The 23625-nt window shown below is 45.6% G+C and overlaps 1 long non-coding RNA gene and 1 pseudogene across 3 annotated transcripts; both read right to left on the bottom strand.

Moving 5' to 3' along the window:
* Nucleotides 1-1077: 1077 nt before the first annotated feature.
* Nucleotides 1078-1615, bottom strand: LOC112661401 (40S ribosomal protein S24-like; annotated as a pseudogene).
* Nucleotides 1616-4578: 2963 nt separating this feature from the next.
* LOC112661411 (uncharacterized) lies at nucleotides 4579-23341 on the bottom strand. 3 transcript variants are annotated; one of them, XR_007403527.1, is made up of 9 exons: nucleotides 23092-23341; nucleotides 21240-21325; nucleotides 19949-20076; nucleotides 17931-18041; nucleotides 16007-16520; nucleotides 13973-14126; nucleotides 7570-13102; nucleotides 5095-7164; nucleotides 4579-4804 (listed from the first exon to the last, which is right to left on the bottom strand). It is a non-coding gene; the product is annotated as an uncharacterized LOC112661411 (long non-coding RNA). The 3 variants fall into 3 exon arrangements; XR_007403528.1 differs by having other exon boundaries at nucleotides 16007-16329; XR_003137663.3 differs by lacking the exon at nucleotides 7570-13102.
* Between the last annotated feature and the right edge of the window lie 284 nt (nucleotides 23342-23625).

Raw genomic sequence — 23625 nt, 5'->3', positions numbered from 1 at the left:
ACTCCTAAAAAAAGTTCTTAGGTGGGATCTGGGGGTGGGAGTGCAAGAGGGGGCAGCGAAGGGGGCAGGTGACCCATCAGTCCTTGAGGACAGGACCTGCGGCTTTTAACAGCCCTGAGTAGCACCTGGCACATGGTAGGCAGTCAATTGGTATTTGTTGCATGAAGGAAGGAAGGCAGGCGGGGAGGACAGACATGTTCATCAAAACCAAATCTTTTGCCTGTACTTGTGGCTAAGCTAGCCACATAAACTTATAAAAAGCCACTTTTGAGATAACCAAGGAAATTTAAATATGGTCGGAATATTTCCTGTTATTAATTTATTATGAATATCAGTTTATTTGTTTAGATGCTACTAATTTATTATTACGTTCATTAGATGCAATAATGGCAGAGCAACGACGTTTTAAAAGATCCTTTCCAGTGACAGATGTGTACTCAAGTATTTACAGGTGAAATTTCACAGGGGTCTCAGGGAAGAGATGAAACAAAACTACAAACTGTGGCTAATTGTTGCAGGTGGGTGGTGTGCAAACAGGGTTTCAGCTAGTGTCGCTGTTCTGTACATTGTTCTTTGTGTTTCTGTGTATGTACCAAAAAAGCAAGAATGACTTTTGCTGCTAAGGATCCAGCCCAGGATCAGTTATGTCGCATCCCGGGATGATTGAGAAAACGGTCCCTCAGAATACTCAAAGTATTTTCTGTGCGGTTTCTGTAGTTCCTCCTCATTGGCTAAGAAAATTCTTTAGAGAGTTCCAAGACCTGTAATCTAGAGGGGACACCCGGTTGGGAAATGGGGAGGCCGAGTCAGGCCTTACTGACCCACTCTGCCTCAGTTGGCTCACATGTGAAATGAAGATGATGACCGTACCCCTTCTAGGGGTTTGCGATGAGCCACCTGCCCTCCCTGTTGTGTTGGACAATTGTTTTTGCGCGGTTTGAGCTTGGTGGCTCTTGACCAAGGCCAAAACTGGGGGTGAGGGGACAGGAAGCAATGGAAGCAGGACAGCTAATGGGCATGCTCCTCTGGACACCTCTTGAGCTTTCTGTTCTCTCATCCGAGGTCCTTCTATTTTTTTTTTTCACATTAACGTTCTTAGTTTATTAAGCCTCTCATGAAAAATCTGCACAATCACCACAGATAAAGCCACTGCAGAATCTTTACTTCCTCTGTTGTCCAATCTCCAGCTCACTTCTTTTTTGCCAGCACCAACATTGGCTTTTGCAGTCCCCCTGACTTTCTTCATTCTGTTTTTGCGCTCTTTGTGGCTGTTTTCTTGAAGTCTTTTTCTTCTCATACAGGCCATGTCTTGCAAGTCTATGTTTGGGTTCATTTTTTCTTTGCGTAATCCAAGGAATCATAAATCATGCCAAAGCCAGTTGTCTTGCCACCACCAAAATGGGTTCTGAATCCAAATACAAATATGACATCTGGTGTGGTCTTGTACATTTTGGCTAGTTTTTCCCGAATTTGTGTCTTGGGTACTGTTGCCTTCCTGGGATGAAGAACATCAATAACCATCTGTTTCTGCTGAAGTAGTGGGTTGGTCATGAACTTCCTGGTCTGGATAGTTACTGTGTCATTCATGATGGTGGCCGAGCTTCAAGCAGCCGGGGAGGAACTCATCCGAGGTCCTTCTAGGACTAAGCCTCATCTCTCCCCTTCTCTCCCATCCCTAGAGCTGTGCATATGCCTTTCGAGATGTCCTAACAGTGGCTAAGTGGGTGAGCGTCTGCCTTTGGCTCAGGGCGTGACCCCGGGGTCCCCGGATCGAGTCCCACATCGGGATCCCTGCGAGGAGCCTGCTTTTCCCTTTGCCTGTGTCTCTGCCTCTCTCTGTGTGTCTCTCATGAATAAATGAATAAAACCTTTAGGAAAAAAAAAAAAGATTTCCAAACAATGACTAAGGAGTTGAAGGGCAGGTGCTGTAGTGGAAAGCAAAAGCTCTGGCTAGGAACCATGCGCCCCACCCCCCACTCCCGGGCCTGCTTTCCTGCCCTTGACCCCATGACTCTGGCTGTATGATCTTGGTGCTCGAGATTCCTAATCTCTCTTGGCCTCAGCTACTTCTGCTATGAAACCACCGGGGTATCACCCAACAGGGTGGAAAGACTGAAGGAAGCGTTATATGCCCTGTGCCCACCGGATGGCGTGGTACCCAGCCCGGGCCCCACGAGCTAGCGGAAAGGCAGGAAAAGGCTCCACTGGCTGCCTCCCCACGTCCCCCACGACAGCCAGCCGCTCAGGCTTCGCAGGATGATCTGCTGCTGGCTGTTGGATGTGGATGATTGGTTTCTCTGAAAAGGAGGGTGGAGAAGATCCAGGCAGGGGTTGGTAAACTGCCCAAGGGCTGAGGGCGGGGTTATAAGTGAGGGAGGAGACTGCTTGCACCAGGGCCAAGGGCACGTGGGGAGGGGAGGCAGACTGGGAAAGAGGGAGAGGGGCCCAGGTGAAACCCCAGTTACCTGTAATGATGAATATACCCGACAAATCAGTAGAAGAAATTTAGATCGTGCTTTCTGTGTGCGGCAGATTATTCTAGGGGCTTTACACATATTAACTCATGTAAACCTCCCAGCGACCTATGAGGCCGGTGCTATTAACCTCTTCATTTTACAAATGCAAAGAAGGTTCAGTAAATTAATCAGGGTCCCTCAGCAGGTGAGTGGTTGGGCTGTGCTCAGACCAGGCCGGCCCCACTAACATTCTCTCATCAAACCACCACATTGGTTTTCCTGTGACCCTGTGCACAAGAAGTCAGGATTACCACATTTTGATTGATCTTTTTTTCCCCTGAAAACTGAGTCATCCTACCAATCCCCTGGTTCACTCAGCTGGCCGGGACACCTGGAGTCTCCAGGATATATATATTTTTTTCCTCCGCCAGGCCCAATTCCTGAACCCCTCCCAGCTTGTCCATCGTCTGGCCTCAGATGGGGTCTCCTCTTTGTGTTCTGGTCTATTAATCGGGGTCCAACGCGACAAATCCCACCACCACTGGGAGTGATCTGCAATAGGGGAACTTATTCTAGGCACTCAATATTTTTGGTGGAAGCTAGTTAGGCTGGTCCTGGGGCCTGAAGTCTGCAAGGCAGGTGCTCTAGAGGTAGAGATGAAGATGTTTGTGAAGTGGGGTAGAGCAAGGACAGACAAACTGACAACCATAAAGCTGGAACCAACCCACTTGTTTCTTTCCAAAAGCCCCCCCCACCCCACGGAAGGAAGTGGGTGTCCTAGAGGAACAGTGAAGCCCTCCACTATGGAAGTAAGCCCCATGGGGGCTGGAAGGGCAGTGAGCCCAGGGGCTGCCCACACCACGGCAGCCCGCAGATAAGGCAGCAGGGCAGGCAAGGCCCAGGGCTGTCAGAAAAAGCCGAGTTGGGGAAAAGTGCCTACAGAATTGCCTCTTTAATATTCACTCTGTGTTTTGTTGTAGAGCGAAGGTGGGATTATTCCCTGCTGCCAGCCTCTGGTCTGAATGCCTGGGTGGGTCCTTTGCTTCGCTTCAGAACCACCTGCAACTCCTGTCCTTGGGCCTCTTCTGCCCAGAGAAGAGGAAAGTCAAAACTCAGTTATGATCAACAGAAAATCCCATCTAGTCACCACGGCTCTTGAGGAGGTTGGGAAGTGCAGCTAATATTTTTTAGGGTCTTAATTATATGAGCATTATGTTCAAAAACAATTTTTTTACTTAATTCCTGGATAGTGTCTTTTGAATAGGCCATAATTACGGGAAGTCACATAAAAGACAGTGTAATGATGTCTACATTCTGAATTCCAGGGTAGGTCAAGGCCCAGAGTTGCTTTTTAAAAATATTCTAGTGTTTGGAGATGGTATTGCCTAGATCAGTGGTTGACAAGCTTTGGCCTGTGGCAGAGTCACCTGGAAGGCTGGTTAAAACTCTGGTGGTTGCCCTCTACCCCTGACCCCCCATTAGAAAAGTCTGGGGTGGGGTCTGAGCCCTTGCAGTGCTATATAGTTTCCAGGTAGCGATGGTGCTGCTGGTCCAGGGGCTGCACTTTGAGAACCACTGGCTTTTTGGTTAAGATCATAGCCTTCCAAATTTAAAAAAAATAATAATAATAGTGGATCCCTGGGTGGCGCAGGGGTTTAGTGCCTGCCTTTGGCCCAGGGCAGGATCCTGGAGACCCGGAATCGTATCCCACATCGGGCTCCCTGTGTGGAGCCTGCTTCTCCCTCTGCCTATGTCTCTGCCCCTCTCTCTCTCTCTCTGTGATTATCATGAATAAATAAATAAAATCTTTAAAAAAATAAAAAAATAATAAATAAAAATAAAAAATAAAAAAAGATCATGGGCTTCCAGGTCAGACCCAGCAGGGTGGGCGCTCAGCTCAGCATCTGTGTGCGACCTTGGGATATTCAACATCCTATGCCTCGGTTTCCTTCTATGTAAAATGAGGATAATAATGGCATGTGCTTTGGGGGAGGGGGTTATGGTGAGGATTAAATAAACGAATCCACATGAAGTATGGACACGGTATGTGTCCATGACGTATTTCATCCACAAAAATCCTTTATCCACATAAAATATAGATACAGCATACAGTACACACTCAAATGTTCTCTATCATTTTAATTCGTGAGTCAGCGATCATGCTGCAAATGCCCATTATAAAATATGCCAGAGCCACAGACCTTTCACACGTGAACCAGCTGAGTCTAGAAGAAACTGGAGTTTGTTTGTTTGAAACTGAAGTTTTTAATTTAACTTCTTAGTGGATGGTTGTCAAATTCTCAGGCCTCTTCCTGTCTTCTCGTATTTCTCTAGCGATGATCATGCAGCTTGCAAATACCAAACAAATGCATTAGGGGAAAAGTATCACAGAAGAAATGTAGCCAGTTCTTTTACAAAAATCCGTTTTGTTGGAAAAGCCGGCTTGACGCCAGTTTGGGTTTAATTTCCCAGCTGAACAGAAGATGGCAGCACCACACGGGGATGTTGCCGGAGTCTCCTGCTCCCAGCCGCCCCCCTCCCGCCCCTCCCAGATCAGGCTCGCTTTTTTTTTTTTTTTTTTTCAGGCTCGCTTTTTGCACGTTGAGCCCCGTTTCCTGGGCCGCAGACCCTCTCTTACCCTTGCATCAGTGGACCGAGAGCCCTTCCTACGGGGGGACTCCGGGGTCAGCTCATGGGTTAAAAGGAAAGTATCCCCTGGGCCGCAAGACTGAGCTGTAGGGCGACTCTGCGCAGGTCCCGGTGCCCCCTCGAGCCTCAGTTTCCCCTGTTCGAACCGGGAACACTGGAGGAGAAGCTGTCCGAGGCCGGGGCGTCCGCAGGGGCTGCAGGAGCCGGGCCGGGAGGCCGGCGTCCCCTGGAGCCTCCATCCCGCGCGCTGGTAGAGGCCGGGAGAGCGCGCGGGGAGGCAGGTGCGTGTCTAACAAAGCGGATGACGTCGACGACTTCGCGGCCCCTCGGGAGACTCCTTACGCGGCCACCTGTCCGCCCTCTTCTGTCTCATTTCGGGGGAGACGGTGGCTTTGGGCGGGTAGTTGATGGAATCGAAGCCTAACGGGGTTTCCGTGGACGGAAATTCCTTTCGGAGAAGGATGCTCTGGCGCCCTCCGGTGACGCACCCCGGGGAGGGCATCGCGCCTGGCAGCGCCTCGGTCTCAGCCTCCCGCACCCCAAATCCGGCTTCGGCCTGCGGAGCGCTGGCACTGGGTTTCTGGGTCGCTCATTGTGCAGCTAACCCTGGGATCCTAACCCTGGGATCCTAACCCTAGGATTCTAACCCTGGGATCCTAACCCTGGGATTCTAACCCTGGGATCCTAACCCTGGGATTCTAACCCTGGGATCCTAACCCTAGGATTCTAACCCTGGGATCCTAACCCTGGGATTCTAACCCTGGGATCCTAACCCTGGGATCCTAACCCTAGGATTCTAACCCTGGGATCCTAACCCTGGGATTCTAACCCTGGGATCCTAACCCTAGGATCCTAACCGTAGGATTCTAACCCTGGGATCCTAACCCTGGGGTTCTAAACTTGGGGTTCTAACCCTGGGATCCTAACCCTAGGATCCCAACCCTGGGATCCTAACCCTGAGGTTCTAACCCTGGGTTTCTAACCCTGGGATCCTAACCTTGGGGTTCTAACCCTGGGATCCTAACCCTAGGATCTTAACCCTGGGATCCCAACCTTGGGATCCTAACCCTGGGATCCTAACTTTGGGGTTCTAACCCTGGGATCCTAACCCTAGGATCCCAACCCTGTGATCCTAACCCTGGGGTTCTAACCTTGGGGTTCTAACCCTAGGATCCTAACCCTGAGGTTCTAACCCTGGGTTTCTAACCCTGGGATCCTAACCTTGGGGTTCTAACCCTGGGATCCTAACCCTAGGATCTTAACCCTGGGATCCCAACCTTGGAATCCTAACCCTGAGATCCAGACCTTGGGATCCTACCCTGGGATCCTGACCTTGGGGTTCTAACCCTACGATCCTGACCCTGGGGTTCTAACCCTGGGATCCTAACCCTAGGATCCTAACTCTAGGATCCTCCCAAGAAGCGGTCACGAGGCTCCACGATGGCCACACGGGCCACAAGCCAGCCCGGCGCACAAGCCCTGAGATCACTCCGAGGAACCCCGCGTCTTGGGTGTTGCTCATTTCGTAGGAAAGCCACCTCCTTCTGGAGCCGGTGGTGGGTCCCAGAGGGCAGGGGGCGCGGCTGGGAGCAGCCTCGCAGGCTCCCCGCGGCTCTCTGGAGCACCCCCCCCCACCACCTCCTCCGCGTTCCCTCTCTGGGCTCACCTGACTCCATGCTTCAGATCCCAGGTCCTCACAGGCTGGCTCCTTTGGGGCCCTAACATCTTCCCGGGCGTCCTGTGAGTGAGGGGCCAGGTCCTGGTCCTTGTGCCTGGAGATGTTGCCGGCAGTACTGACATTCGTCCTGGGACCACCTGCATCAGCGTCTCCTGGCTGCTGCTCACATTCAGACTCCCCGGGGCCAGCTCTGTATTTGCTGCTGCATTAAAACCTCTGAAAGTAGGGGGCGGGGCTGGGGGGCCCGGTTGGTTAAGTGCCGGCCTCTTGGTTTCAGCTCAGGTCCTCATCTCAGGGTCATGAGATCCAGGCCTGTGTGGGACTCCGCGCTGAAGGAGACCCTCTCTCCCTCTGCCCCTCCTGCTCATGCTTTCTCTGTACCTGTAAAATAAATAAATCTTAAAAAAAAAAAAATCTCTGAAGGTAGAGGTGAGAATTATGCATTTTTCTTTTTTTAAAAAAATATTTTATTTATTTATTCATGATAGACACAGAGGGAGAGACAGAGACGTAGGAGAAGCAGGCTCCCTGCAGGGAGCCCGATGCGGGACTTGATTCCGAAGGATCACGCCCTGGGCGGAAGGCAGGTGCTTAACTACTGAGCCACCCAGGGGTGCCTGAGAATTATCTATTTTTAAACCAGATCCCTAAGTGATCATCAGGCAAGCCACGGTTTAGGAATTGCTTCATAGATTTGTGACTCATTGTCCTGCTGTGCTCGGTCCACCCAACAAATGTGTGCATTTCTCCTGCCATTTGCCCACCCCGCTGCCAACAGGTCTGCACCTTCTTAGATCTGAGGCCCCCCCGGGCTGCGCAGGCTCCCGTCGGAGGAAATCTTGCTCTTCCCCAGACTTTATTTTTCGCCCATCAAGCCAGTGAGTGTGAGGTGGCAGCAAGACTCTTGGCCGAGCAACCTGAAGTTCTGCGCCTCAGGTGGAAATAAAATGTGGAGGATTAAGAGGTTACAGAAGCATAGTAACCTGATATGTACTTACACTCGGGATCCTTTCCACGTTTCGGCCCATAAACCTACTTACCCAACCACTGTCTGGCATTTTGATAGCTCTGCTCAGCTGGGGCCCTTTGTGGCTCTGGTTGTGTCTGTGTCTGTCTTTCTGTCCATGGTAGGTATGGCACTGACTTTGCACACTTGACATTGAACATCTGCCGTTTCTGTTCTACAGTGAGGTCAGGGACCTGCGACTGGCCATAGGGTCAGGGCAGGCGTCCCTTACTCATTCACTTACCCGTGGGACACTGGCGGAGACTTCTGTGGCTGTCTGTCCTCGGACCGGCCTTCAGGTCCCTCTGTGTACCCAAGGGTTTCCTGGCCCCACAGGGCTCACAAATGAGGCAGAGAACAAAATCGCCTCCCTGTTCCCTAACCCTGGTCCCTCGGATCACGAGCACTGGTGCCCACATCTCAGCCTCGGGGGCTGTGCTGTCCAATAGCCAAGGCCACATGGGGCCACCAGGCCCTTGAAATACATCTCGTGCCGAATGTTGCTTTGAGTTAGAAACACACACCGGATCCTGGAGGCACTGAGCAGAGTGTAAACCGTCTCGTTGGTGATTATAAATATTGATGGCATGTTGCAGTGCTGTTGTTCTGGATATCCTGGGTTAAATAGGTTATTAAAAGGAATTTCAGGGGATCCCTGAGTGGCTCAGCAGTTTAATGCTTGCCTTCGGCCCAGGGTGTGATCCTGGGGTCCTGGGATCGAATCCTGCATCGGGATCCCTGCAGGGAGCCTGCTTCTCCCTCTGCCTATGTCTCTGCCTCTCTCTCTCCGTGTCTCTCATGAATAAATAAAATCTTTAAAAAATAAAATAAAAGGAATTTCAGTTACTTTTTTGTCCTTTTCGAATTTGGCTACCAGACAGTTTAAAAGTACATGCGATGGCTCAGACCCCACTGATCTGAACCTGGGGTATTGCCCTGATGGTTCCCCACCGTCACTAACTTTTGGGACTTCACCACTTCCCTGAGCTACGTGATCTGTCTGGTTCCTTCTAGTTTTTGCCTTTCTGCCTGGCCCTAAACTAAAGCGCACAGAGCTGGGTGACACGTGACAGGTGGCGAGCCTTGCTGGAAGTCTCCAGGTGGCTCAGCGCACAAGTCTAGCTATCAGAAGATTCTCTCAGAGATAAGCGGAAATATGTTTCCCTGGGATAGCTTTCTAGGAGAATAAGTGAGTCATGCCTAATGATTAGAGACCTACAATTTATGCCTTTTCTTTAACCGATTCCCTATTGCTAGTTATTGAGTGATTTTCCGGTTTCCAAAAGTTGTGTCCTGATAATCATCCTCATGGTCAGATCTCTATACATGCTAGATGATTTCCTTTGGATCAGTTTGTACTGATACAATCTTGAAAGCTTTTGACACCATTCTGTATTACACGAATGCCATCGGGTATCATCATTTTTGAAATCTTTGTAATTCTTATGTAATTTTTGTTAAAAACATTGCATGAAAATGGTTTAAAAATTAGTTTAAAATGGTACATTTTGTTTTCCTTTGCTCTAGTGTATGGTAGTTTACCTTTCTTAGTTTGTTTCCAACTTAATCTCTGCTCAAGCTCCCTTTCTGTTGATGTTAGAAATGAGATCAAATGTTAGTTTCTGTGCACTGGCTTTCTTCTAGAGGAGTTCTACGCACATTCCACACAAAGCTACCATAGGGTACACATTTTTCTACACCCCTCATTTTTATATTTCTTTTTTTAAACCCCTCTTTAACAAATGTCACCTGTTACCTCAGTCTTTTTTTTTTTTTAAAGATGTTATTTATTTATTCATGACAGAACAAAGAGAGGCAAAACACAGGCAGAGGGAGAAGCAAGCTCCCTGTGGGGAGCTCGATGGGGGACTTGATCCTGAGACCCCAGGATTATGACATGAGCCAAAGGCAGATGCTCAACCCCTGAGCCACCCAGGTGCCCCAAAGGAATAATTTTAAGCAGCGATTTCCTTTCCTTTCCTTTCCTTTCCTTTCCTTTCCTTTCCTTTCCTTTCCTTTATTTATTTGATTTTTTTTTTACATTTTATTTTTATTTCCTTTATTTTCATTTGTCTTTTCTTCGGGTGAAAGAGGAAGCAGTCAGATCCTGAGTACCCCGGGGGACCCATGATGGACAGGTTTGCTCACCCTGAAAAGGGTGACCACTGAGACTCTGGTCCAGGCTGCAGAGCTCTCCCCTAAGACCTGCCGGTGGAGGCAATGGATTAGAAACCACCCATTTCTCCTTCTTGAAAGGAAATCCCAGTTTCTCCTCCATGAGCCCCCAGGTCCACTTCTCTCTTTTATTTCTCTAAATATTACCTCCATTTAACAGTGCTTTGTGTATAGTCGGCACTCTACAAATGCTCGTTGAATGAATGAATGAATGAATGAATGAATGAATGAAAATATCAGTGGGTGAACACTAACCCTGGAAATCCCTGGGTAGGCTTGTTAAAGCAGAACTGAAGATTTTCATCCACGTCAATGGCTTCCCACGAATGACCAATAACGGGGTAGCACAAACAGCACTGGGATATTAGGGACTCTATAGGGTCAGAGCTGAAAGAGGCCCTTGACCTTTGCATGTTCCAGGCAGGGCCCCAGGCTGGTAAACATTCAAATTCAGCTGGGAGATGTATTTAGCCTGCAGAGTCCTGCTGCTGCTACTGCTGCTGCTGCTGGGGTTGGTTTTTGAATTTTGAATTAGTTACCAACATATAAATGTTGGGAGATTTCACAGTAAGTGCTTTGGGGCTTTTAAAAAAATTTTTAACTGGAAAATCTGACACCACGAAGTCCGTAGCTATGCATAGCTTGGGCTGAGTCGTTGTGGCCACCTTCGAGACAGGATGTGTTCTAGCCGTCGAGGGCAGCCCCTGACACACAGCATTTGCCCGGCCTTGCTAGAGGTGGCACTCTGATGCCTCTCCTAGTTTAATGCCAGTCTACCACCCACTGAATTTACCTTCTTAAAGAGTGCTGGATTTGGGCCTCAACCCTGCAACATCTTCCCCCTACTGCCAGCGTAATCTCTGGAAGATACAAACTGGACTAGGTCCTGCTCCTCCTTAAAATCCTTCCATGGCTCCTTACTGCCCAAGGCCAGTCTTATGCTTAGGAGACCTTTCAATGCAAAGCCTGCATTACTGATCTTAACTCTGACGACTCTGACTCACCAGGCACACTGCCTAGTTTCCTATTCCTCTGTCCTGCCATATCCTCCCGGCCCCAGTGTCTCCATACATGCTGCTCCTGTTGCCTAGAATGTTTTTCCCTATCCTCATTTGTCTGGCAAACTCTGAATTCCTCCACCCCTTACCTCATTATCTCTGCCATGGGACTCAGCTCACACTCCTACTCAGTTCTTCGTGCTCGGGCCATGGTCCTGGGATCGAGTTCCACATAGGGTTCCCTGCAGGGAGCCTGCTTCTCCCTCTGCCTATGTCTCTGCCTATCTCTGTGTCTCTCATAAATAAATAAATAAATAAATAAATAAATAAATAAATAAATAAATAAATAAAATCTTTTAAAAAACACACAAAAAAAGACTTCCCAACCAGAATATGTGATCCTTGAGGGAAGGGACCACAAATCATTATTTTTTATCCTTAGCATTTATCTCAGTGCTCAATAAATGTTGAGTGAAAAAATGAATGAATGTATGACAGCCTTGCTCTAGGTGACTTTGTTAGGGGCATAGTTGTGATAAATTATGGTCTTCCCCTGATTCCCTGTAGGGTTATGACTGGAGTCCTCTGCAAACTTGAGAGAGTGTAGAGGCTAACGACATTCTTCTTATATTCCCAGACTATCTCAGGAACCTTGGCCTTCACCGTGTGTTGCTTCTATTCCTCCTCCTTCATCTTCTACACAAACTGTACACCTCATTTTGGCTTTAGCTTCCCACTTATAAGGTTGGCTTTCAAATATCCGCTTGACCCCAGGTAATTAGCATCAGCGAATTGTGCAAATTCTATACTCCTTGCTAGTGTTTGGTTCATGAATGGCTTGTGACCCAAACTGGGCTAGTGAGATGTGAGGAGCATCCTGCTGGAAGGAAGACAGCTCTGAAAAATTTTCCTCCACCCATGAGAACGGGCATTTCCTCCCTTTATCATCTGGACATAGTCATTTCAGAATTTGACATATGGAAACACTTGAGGTATCTTGCCACAAGCCTGGAAATGAAGCCAATACAGAAAGATGGAATAAAGCCTGGAATGAAGGTATTATTGAACAGGTGAATCAGGGTTAATCATCGTTCTTCCTTCTTCCTAACAGCACCCAGACTTTATTTACAAGGAAACCCCCCTCCTGTGGTCACAATACTCCCAATTCTAAGAACAGACCTGATTCTTCCACAGATAATCCTGCTGTGCCTTATCAATGATTAGTTATGAATGAGCCTGAGACTCAGTTCTGGCCAATGAGACATGAGGGGAGGTCTATGAGGATGCTTCTGGAAAAACTGCCCTTAATCCTGAGAGGCAGCTAGAAGAGAAGCCATCCCTATTCTGCTTGACAATTCCTTGTGAGAGTGTGGACAGAGGACTTGCTGCTCCTGTTTTATTAAGAGCATGAGGATGAAGACAACACCAAGGACTTTAGAAGAGAATGATGGAAAGAATCCAGATCCTTGACTGCACACTGAGCTGTTGAACTGATCAATCCTGAAGCACTCCTTACCTTAGTAGAGACTTTTACTAATGTAAGATAATGCACTTTCTAATTCTTAATTCAATTCAATTTAGACTTTGACACTTGCAACTTAAACATCCACATGATATATCTCCAAAACAGGGAAGATGTCTTGTTCTTAACCATTTATTACTTTCCTTATAGCCCTAGGATGTTTTTGATGGTTGAAGATCAACTTTTCATCAACTGTCCGACACGGGGGTGATGTGATTTGAAAAAGACATTTTAGAAATCAGCTACTCTTTAGTTCTCTTTCCCAACACAAATCAACTGGTACATGATTGTATTAGTCAAAATAGCATGCAGTAACAAATCTTGAAATCTCAGTCACTTAGCACACATTAAAAAGTTTATTTCTCACCAGTAGGTGAGCCAAAGCTGTCCTTCACCTAGGAGTCAAAAATCCAGGCTTCTTCTAAGTAGCAATGCTCCCTTCTCAATCGGGGGCTTCTAAGGTCACCATGATGGGGAAAAGAACACATGGAGACAGCATACTAGCCCTTAAACACCTTCATCTAGAAGCAGCACAAACCACCTTATATTCACATTTCATTGGCAAGAACTGAACACACCTCTAGCCTCATAGTTAGGAAGTACAGTTTCTTCTTATGCCTGGAAAGGAGAGGAGAACCAAGTAAGAAATCCTTTCAGTCAGTTCTATCACTGTGATACATATATTTCTGTGTAAAATGTGTAAGTCTGTGTAATCAGTCCAGCAATGCTTATCCTGTTCCATGTATAAGTAAAGGAAACAACTCTGTTACACAAAAGGCATCCCAGTAATTTATTTGTTAAAGTGGGCTTCTCTGCTCTGAGAAGTAAAAATTATTACAAAAATTGCCTTTAATTACATCCACTTTTTAAAAACTAAATGTGGGAATTCAGCAATACTGTTGTTTCACACTTAAATAGCATTCTTTAAAAAGAGGGACTATGAAAGGGAAAAAAAAAGGATGTATTCTTTAAAATTATCAATTTCATGAAAGACAAAGGCAGTTCCAGGTGAAAGGAAACTAAAGACACACGACAACTAATACAACATGTGATCCTGGTCTAGATTCAGTACTAGAGGAAATAATGCTATAAAGGACATTATTGGGTCAATTGGAAAAATTGAAATATAGACAACAGATAAGGTAAAAGTATCTATGTTAAATTTGCTGAAGCTGATGGCGGTACTATGGAAATATATGACAATACTCATATTCTTGGGAAATACACATTGAAGAATTTAGGGGTAAAGCCTTATGGAGTATGCAACTTATTAAAAAATTATATACCATATTCATGAATTGTAAAACTCAATTTTGTTAAATGTTAATTCTTGCCAAATTGATCTATAGATTCAATGCAATCCTGACGAAAATCCCAATAAGCTTTTCTATAGAAAGTGCCACGATGATTCTAAAATTTACCCAAAAAATGCATACAATATAGAATATCCAAAACAAATTTGAAAGAGAACAAAATTGGAGGACTTACATTAGCTGACTTCAGTACTTAGTACAAAGCTTCAAAAAGAAGACAATGTAGTATTGGTGTAGGGGTGGACTTATAGACCATGGGAACAGATGGAGACTTCAGAAATTGATCCATATATGTATAGTCCATTGATTTTCACCAAAGCAATTCAGTTCTACCGGGTGCAGACATGGAGAGAGTGCAGAGTCATATAAAGTGGGAACTACCCTGGGTCCCAAAAGGAAGGAGATGGCATATGCAATTTGGGATCTTTTTAGATTGGTTTAATAAAGGGACTTTTTAAAAGATGGTGGACATGACCCTGTGCCAATTCCAGGTCTTGAACCTTAAGAAGGTCTGTCAGCTTCTGCCTTTGCAATCTGGGGAGCCCTTGAGTCACCAGGTCCTCTGCAGGAGATACCACAGGGAATGAGCTTGTAGTGAACCATATGGAAAGGGTGAGGCTCTTGACACTTGGGAAGAGAGAGAAGTTTCACCTTCCCAAAACCCTGTCTGGGCCCAGGCTTCTTGCTGTCCCCACCAGACATATCCTTGCTCTCGGTCTGGTGAGACACCATGTGACTGCAGCTTTGTGAGAGATTCCTTGTGAGACCAGTGGAAAAATCATTCAGTGGAACTTTGGTCAACTCACAGAATCATGGGAAACAATAAAATGGTGGTGATTCTAAGTCATTTGTGGGTTTTTTTTTTTTTAAAGATTTTATTTATTTATTTATTTATTTATTTATTTATTTATTTATTTTTTATGATAGTCACACACAGAGAGAGAGAGAGGCAGAGACACAGGCAGAAGGAGAAGCAGGCTCCATGCACCGGGAGCCCGACGTGGGATTCGATCCCGGGTCTCCAGGATTGCGCCCCGGGCCAAAGGCAGGCGCCAAACCGCTGCGCCACCCAGGGATCCCGGTTTTTTTTTTTTTTAAAGGATTTATTTATTTATTTGACACAGAGAGAAAACACAAGTGGGGAGAGGGGCAGAGGGAGAAAGTCTCAAGCAGACTCCCTGCTGAGTGCAGAGCCCAATTTGGGGCTTGATCTTATGACCCGGAGATCATGACCTGAGCTGAAACCAAGAGTCAGATGCTTAATCCACTGGGGCACCCACGCACTGCTATGTCAGTCAGGTTTCTTTTTTTTAATAAAAGATTTTAGTTATTTATTTGACAGAGAGAGCACGAGCAAGAGGAGAGGCAGAGGGAGAGCAAGAAACAGACTTCCCCTGAGCAGGAAGCCCAACCCTGGGATCATGACCAGAACTGAAGGCAACCAACTGAGCCACGCAGGTGTCCCAGTCAGTTAGTTTTTTGATAGCTAACTAAAACAGCCACCAGGCAGCAACCTCCTCAGAGAGGGTGCCTGGAAATCAACATTCCAACCTCCCTCTTCTCCCTCCCTCTAGTCTCCTTGTAGGTGTCCCCATAATTTGAACCTATTCAGAAGCAGAAGGCAAGGGAGACTTCCACATTTCCCAGGAAGGCTATCCTCTCAGAGCACAGAGTGGGGAAGAGGAGAATGGAGATTGGATCTGGAGAGGTGAACAGAAGATACTCAGCAGGGTCCAGCCCCTTTCCCCTTCAGCATCAACTTTTGCTGTTTTTTTGTTTGTTTTTATTTTTTTGTTTTGTTTTTGTTTTGTTTTGTTTTGTTTTGTTTTGTTTTTGACAGAGAGAGAAAGCATGAGTACAAGCAGGGGGCACAGCAGGCAGAGGGATAGGGAGAAGCAGGCTCCCCACTGAGCAGGGAACCCGACGTGGGGCTCAATCCCAGGACCCTGGGAACATGACATGAGCCAAAGGCAGATGCTTAACTGAGCCACCCAGGCGCCCCTCATCTTTTGCTCTTAATGCAGGTGAAAACTTGTCTCCCTGTTACAGGAGACATTTAGAGTCCACATTACAGGAAAACGTCTGGTCAGTCATGGTTCCACCTGAAACCTGAAATATTAGTTAACACTGGTGTTCTTCATATCAGAGGGCTAGGATAAGGGAAAAGTAAGTAATTAATGGAAAAGTAAGTAATTGATATGAAACATACCTATTACCCTCTCTGCTTCTGTGACTGCACATGAGGTCTAAGTAGGTGGTGATCATATCTGTTTTCTTCCACATTCACTTCGTGTTTCTCTTATCCTCTGGGAGCATCTCAGCTGGATGGAGTTCTTTTCCTGGTAGGAGGGACTCAAACCTTTATTCTTATGGGATTTGCATCCTTAGTGGTCTTATTTTATTCTGTGGCTACCACTCCCCATTGACAAGAATGATTGGACAATTGAGTAGTAGTAGGAGGCATCCAGCAAATCCTCTGTGCTCTTCACACAGCTCTCTGCCATCCTCTTGTAGCAGCAACACAATTTCTCCCTGGTAATGGGGATCAATGACCTCAGTCAGCACAATAGCCCCATTCTTCGCTTTGTTCCCTTGGGCACTAGGATCTTCAAATCCACAGAGGCCAAGGTCACAGGGACAAAAAGCAAATATTCTTCAAGTGTATCATGTAATAGTAAGAGACCACTTCCAGCTCCAACCTTTGGTTCTGAGGCCTGTGCATCCTGGTTAGGAAAAAGAAGACACCATACAGGGATCCCTGGGTGGCACAGCGGTTTGGCGCCTGCCTTTGGCCCAGGGCGCGATCCTGGAGACCCGGGATCGAATCCCACATCAGGCTCCCGGTGCATGGAGCCTGCTTCTCCCTCTGCTTCTCCCTCTGCCTGTGTCTCTGCCTCTCTCTCTCTCTCTCTCTCTGTGACTATCATAAATTAAAAAAAAAAAAAAAAAAAGAAGACACCATACATAGGTCACTGGCTGAAAGTGTACCTTAATTTACAGGTCAGCAGAGCAACTTCAAGGGTGATGTCTCCAGCTGGTGTCAGGACTAAGCCTTCAGCAGGCCCTCTCACTGTTGTGTCAAACCAGCTACTTTCAGGTAATGGGGCATGTGGTAAGATCAATGAAATTCAGGGACACTGAGCCCATTGTTCCACTTCTTTTGCCATAAAATACACTGCCTAGTCTTGGGCAATGCTGTGTGAGATTTGATGGTGGTGGATAAGGTGTTCCAAGAATCCAAAAACTGGTGGAACTGGCAAAAGCACTGAAATCATGCCACCAATGTTCCAACATTAATCTTTCCAGGTCTCTGACCCATAGAGCCACTGCCCCTGTATCACTGTACAGTTCTGTACGTCGGGCTATCTCTTCTCCCACATGAAATGGACAATGAGATGCAGTATCTAGAGTTCTGCGCATAGGGATTCTCCTTTACCATTGTCTTTCTGGGCCACCCTTTGGCGGAGGGTTAGTGTAGAAGCCACCCACTTCCAGCTGGTGATGGTGCAACAGGTAGATGCAGTGATAAATCTAGCTTATGTTTTTTCCTCTATTAACTGGCTATGGGGAACTCCTCACAGGGCCCTGGCGTAGACTGAGAAAGAGGCAACAGAGCAGTTGGAGCAGTAGCATTTGAGTCTGTGCCACTTGCTTATGCTTCCAGACCTGCTTATGAGACTGAGCCTACCATTTTTATTTTATAAGAAATCTGCTGTGCATGTCTTGATGGAATATATAACACCCAGTTCATGGTGGGTAGTTCAGGTCATAGGTGATTGCCAGGGCCCAATAGTAATCCAGGAGTTTTCTGTTTGTTTGTTAAACAGAGAAGAGTTGGGGATCCCTGGGTGGCGCAGCGGTTTGGCGCCTGCCTTTGGCCCAGGGCGTGATCCTGGAGACCCGGGATCGAATCCCACATCGGGCTCCCGGTGCATGGGGCCTGCTTCTCCCTCTGCCTATGTCTCTGCCTCTCTCTCTCTCTCTCTCTCTCTCTCTGTGACTATCATAAAAATAAATAAATAAAAATAAATAAACAGAGAAGAGTTGACGGACTTTCCTGAACTGAGTCTTTCCAATGAGGGATGCAGCCCATGGTGACTTCTTAGAGGAGCTAGAGGAGTAAGTAGCCTCACCTGCTTCCCTTCCTCCCTTTGGTTTCCTTCTGGGTTTGCCATGGGCTGAGCCCCAACGGAATCCAGAGAACAATGAATTCATTGAAGACTGTAGACCATCTACATCTGCATCTAGAGGGGCAAATGAAAGATATCCTGCATCAGGTGAATATAGTAAAGGGAGGAGAGAATTCAGAATTAAGTAACGTATCACTTAAGCAGGGCAGGGGGGTTGATGAGGACATGCAAAGAGGAGGAAGGCAGTGAGAGAACTCAGGGCCTATACCTATGGTCCAAATGAGGTTACAGAGTAATTAAGTGAGGTTACTAGAGCTGGTTGGGAAGATAGAAGGTGCCTGTTGGAGAAGGGAGCTGCTCAAAATAGAAATTCTGTGTGAGGGGGCCCTGGATGGCTCAGCTGGTTGAACATCTGCCTTCGGCTCAGGTCATGATCCGGGGTTGTGGGATCAAGCCCTGCATTGGGCTCCCTGCTCAGCTTGGAGCCTGCTTCTCCCCGTCCCACTGCCCTTCCCCCTGCTTGTGCTCTCTCTCTCTGGAAGTCAAATAAATAAATAAAATTTCAAAAAAGAAAGAAAGAAATTCTGTGTGAAATATTGGTTATAGTTCCACAGAACTTTCTGCAATGTTGGAATTATTCTTTGGCTGAGCTGTCCAGCACCTGAAATGTGACTAGTGTGATAGAGACCCTGAATCTCAAATTTTATTCAATTTTAATTGATTCACATTTAAATAGCCACACGAAGCCAGTGGCTACTGAATCAGATGGCACGGGTCTAGAGTATGATCATATCGACTGCTTTCCATCAAAAATGATGGAAAGGAAAAAGGGAGGAGGAGAAGCAAACAAGATGTGGTGAATTACTGAGTTGGTCACAGCTTCACAAGCAAACACACTGGTGGCCTGGCCACAGAGGAAGTCTCTGAAGGTGCCATGTGGCACTGTCCAATGTGGGTATAGCCCATCACGGGGAAGAAGGGAGATGCACTCATCTCCTGACTCCTTGCCATTTCCTCCCTTCTGCTGTCCAGTGCCCTTCACATGGCATTAATCACCTGCTATGAGTTGTGCCAGGAAAATGGTGCAGGGCTTCATCTAATCTGGGAGTAGTGAGGGGAGTGAGTCAGTGGGTCAGCCTGGACCTGGGTGCTGAAGCTGCTGCTGGTTCATGAGGGGGTAGGAGGGAGGTCAGGGTAAAGCCAGGCTCTCACCCTGGGGGAGTCTGAGTCAGCTGGGATATTAGATTAGGCAAGCTCACTGAACAAGAGACCAAGATTGGGGTGTGGGTTCAGAGGGAGCCTGACCTGAGGTCTGAGGTGGTGCATAAACTCCATTCAGTATATTATTATAAGTGACATTGGGGATGTCATCTGGCATTTCAGACCTTAGATCCCTCTTCTACACAATGGGCAACAGTACCTACCTCACATGCTGACTCATATTATTTATGTGAATCACTCAGTATTATTATAAGAACTTTGTAACAATAGGTGAGGAAGCTATCATTCTTGTCATTTCACAGAAATGAAAATTGAGGCTAAGAGAGATTAAATGAAAATACTTATTGGCGGCAGAACCAGAGTAGATCTGACTCAGCCTCTCATTCTTGCCACCGTATGATGCTTCTTTCTCGAGATTTCATCAAAGGACTGGATTTCAAAACTCCAAGAGAGAGAAAGATTCAAGCATGAAAATGAATTCAAAGTGATACATGGGTGCAGCTATTATAAAGGGTAAAATGGGTGTCAGACAACATGTAATCCTAAAATTTCTTAATTGATGTGAATAACGTAGAACATATCTTGAAAGCAGCTTACAAGTATAGTTTTAGATGTACTCCAAAAAGTGTCTGTTTTGAATTAATTTATTTCTATTGAATTGCAGTCATCTGTTGAAACATTAAATATAAGACTCGATGTTCCAAACAATTTTCAGGGGAACCGGTCTCATTGGTCAGGCGAGCGCAGCAGGGGAACAGTTATCAGAGAGATCACACACACTCTGACTTGTCAAGACCTACCTTCGGGTTTCCTCCTGCCAAGTGACAGGCTCAGCTATCATGACCTCTAATCCCTTGGATCCAGCTGCCCTCTCAGACTGTTAGAGCCTCAGCCACACAGCTCCCACCACAGCAAACCTCTTGCAGATCTTAGTTCCAAGGCAAAGAAAACCAGAGGGGAGATTAATTGTGCAAAAATCCTCCAGGCTGTTATGGGTAAAACCCAACAATGACCGTGAGCTGTGAACTGTTTCATTTTTTGCACTTTATGTAAACACAGAGGGAAGTCAAGACTCTCTTAAAAACAGGGTTACTGCTTTCCAGCCTTCAAATTCTCTGAGAAAAGTGATACGGGAGTGACGTTAATGTGATGGAGCTAGTCGGAGCCCTTAAAGAACCCTGCCCGTTCCCTGAAGCACACAGCAGAGATGGGCCCTTTCATAATGGAAGACTTTTCCTGTGCATTGTATGGAGTTCATAAGGCCAGGGAAACAGAAATTGGTGCCTGTTAGCTCATGTTCTTGCTCTGAGAAGCTATTGCTGGAAGGGATGAGAAGGTCATGCAGATATGAGACTGAGTCAGGTGTCCTAGACACCTAGGGACTCCCCATCCTGAGAGAGACAAATAGGGACTCTGCATCTCCCACTTACATCCTTAGCCTGAGGCCAGAAAGTGACAGAGGCAAAAGGTGCAATGGCTTTTTTAGTGACAATGAAGAAGAGTCTCAACTCCACTATATTGGGGGTATTGGGGGGTGCTAGAATGCTTTGTAAACAGATTTCAAATCAACCTTCCACCAGAAGAAATGGAAAGTGTGCTGTCAGAGAAAAAAACAAGTCAGCTTTGGGTCGAGAATGGGGTCTTCCAGGGATACAGGAGGAGTCAACAAATCTTTGTCATCAATGCAGGTATTAAAAAAAGGCCTGATGGAAAAAAAAAAAAACAACTGTCCTGGGCTTTCCAAAGTAATTAAAAACCTGTTCTGGCCTTTCCTGCTCAGTGGTCAGGGGACGAAAACATGTACACTTTGACTTCACATTATCTTGTGAGGCATTAACCCACTGTCATTTCACAAACAGCTGTGAAAAAAAAATGCTTCAAAACTATTTGTCCTCTTTCAACGAATTCTCATTTCATCTCTCTTTTATCCAGTGTTTACAAATGTCACTTAAGGCTCTGCTCTTTGCTGGATGTGTGATGTTGAGAAAATGACATAATTTCTCTGATCTTACATTTCTACATTTGTGAAGCAGGGATGCTAATCATAATCATAATAATAACAATAACAATAATAATAAAAATAACACCTACCTCCCAGAAGTGTTCTGAAAAATGAATGAGCTATTGTCTGTGAATGTCCTTAGAAGGATGCTTCTGCACTGTAGCTGTTCACAGCACTATTGGATTAACAAACATGCAAAAATGACAGTTAAGTTTTACCGATGATATAAAAATTTCTCTTCGGACTCTGATGTGAATATCAGCAGGAAAAGAGACTAGAGCAGGAGATTTTGGGAAGTACTTTTGAGGAAAGTCAATGACATAGGACCAAAAACTTTTCTCGGATTTAGGCTAGTTCTGCTTTTGCTGAAATATGGGCAGTTTGAGTTTTCTTTTGTTTTTGGAAAATTTTGTTGAAATCAAAGACCTTCATACATCTGGATTATTTTTGGAGCAAATATCAAAAAGTCATCAGGAAAAAAATTCCTGCAGAATTTCTGCTTCCGTCTGGCTCTAAGTTGATACATTCTTATCATCTGTTTTATACTTTTTTTTTTTTTGTAAAATGGGGCAAACTGTTTACCTTTCATGAATCCTGTCTTTCTCAATTAGAATTTTGTACAAGAAAAAAAACCTCATGCAATGTTTCTGCTAATAAGTCCAGAGATTGATGGAAATCAGGTCATTTGCAAGATTGTCATCAGCAATAAATATTTAGTGATTTTTCTCCTATTTAATGCAAATATGCTATACAACAGGACATGATTCAAACCTCTAGGAAACTTATATTCAAATCATTCAAAAGAAAAGTCAGGAGAGTTGATTATGAATGCATTCATTATACTATGAAAAAACAATGCTCTTTCTTTTTCTTTCTTGTCTATTATTTTTTTCCCTTTGAATTTGTATAATTCTGGTATTAAACTAGGATACCCCCTGTGGGGAGTGGGAAGAGGACAATTGGAAGTGAAGGGATCTAGGGGTCGGATTAGGCAGAACAGGCAGGGACTGGGTTATTCCTCTGGCTTGAGATTTGTCTTTTTTACACATGAACTAAGAACTGAAGCCGTTATTTAGAAACAAAAGAAGAAACTTCCTCATTAAACCCAACTTTTATGGTCATAAAGTTACAAGTCCACCAGTAAAATTGGGGCCAGGAGAGAATGAGTGAGCATGTCAAGCTGTGATGAATTATCCAATAAGATCCTGTGGAAATATCCAGGATAGCATACAACCCAGCTGTGACGCGATGAAGAAGACCTCTTCTTGGAGGAGGGATAGATCTAACTTGAACTTTCATGAATAAGTAGGAGTTAGCCATAGGAAAAAGGACTGAGAAAGAAGGAACTATGTATGCCCAGGAGTTCAGATCCAAGGACTAGCAACCTCCACATCAGGGCGGTTGGAGAGCTAAGGGATGAGGCCAGGAAGATGAGCAGAGGTCAGATCATGAAAGACCTTAACAGTCATGAAGGCGGTGGAGATTCAGTGAAGGATTTAGGTTGGGGGAAGGCCTTAAGCAGATTTGCCTTTGAGTAAGGACCTTCGGGTCTAGTGTGAACAGATGGACATATTGTGGCTATTGGCCCACTTTTCCTGCAGTATTTCAGAGGGAAGAAAGTGACATAATAAACCTGTTTCTCAAGTTTAATATAATTTTAATTTCTTAATGTTGTTCTGAGAAGCAACCCAGTGATCTCAAATAACTACCTGAATATATAAATTCAATTTGCAAACTTCATATAAATATACACTGCTGATGTGTTGGTAGGTTTTCATAGAAACAAGAATTTCAAGGTAAGCTGGGTGTAGTTCTGGAGATGATTTTCCCCTTGTGCAATCTCTATGGCTTATCATTTAAAATCATTAGTCATGTCAGATGTCACGAATGGTTGTATAATTAGGGATCTATATTCCCTCCTTGAAGGGCACAAACACTTACATGAAACACAGATGGTTCTTCCAAGGTTTTTCAGAGGTGATTTCAAAAATGAAATCAGAATGGGGTGCCTGGGTGGCTCAGTCAGTAGAGCAGCTGATTCTTGGTTTCCACTCAGGTCTGTGATCTCAGGGTCCTGGGATGGAGCCCTGTGGATCTGGATCTGAGCTTACTCAGGCTCTGCACTCAGTGGGGAGTTTGCTTGTGGATTCTCTCTCTCCTTCTCCCTCTGCCGCTCACCCAACTCACTCACTCTCTCTCTAAAATAAATAGATAAAAATAAAATAAAATAAATAGATAAGTGTTTTTAAAAATAAAATCAGAATATATTTTTAATTATTTAGTTTCCCAATATTGTAAAATGTAACAGATTACATTACTCAGTGGTTTCATTTCCATAGTTCAAAGCATGCTTGGGATGAAGGATGCTCGTGATCTTCATAAAGATATTCTGGGAACCAGAAAAGTGTGGAAACCTACACACTCTGTCCATTCTTTCGAAAGTACTAGAACCTATTTTTCTCCAGAGAGAGGTGG

This window comes from Canis lupus, chromosome 18 (genome assembly GCF_003254725.2).
Source record: "Canis lupus dingo isolate Sandy chromosome 18, ASM325472v2, whole genome shotgun sequence".
Taxonomy (NCBI): domain Eukaryota; kingdom Metazoa; phylum Chordata; class Mammalia; order Carnivora; family Canidae; genus Canis; species Canis lupus.
This window is presented reverse-complemented; position numbering and strand designations above follow the sequence as displayed.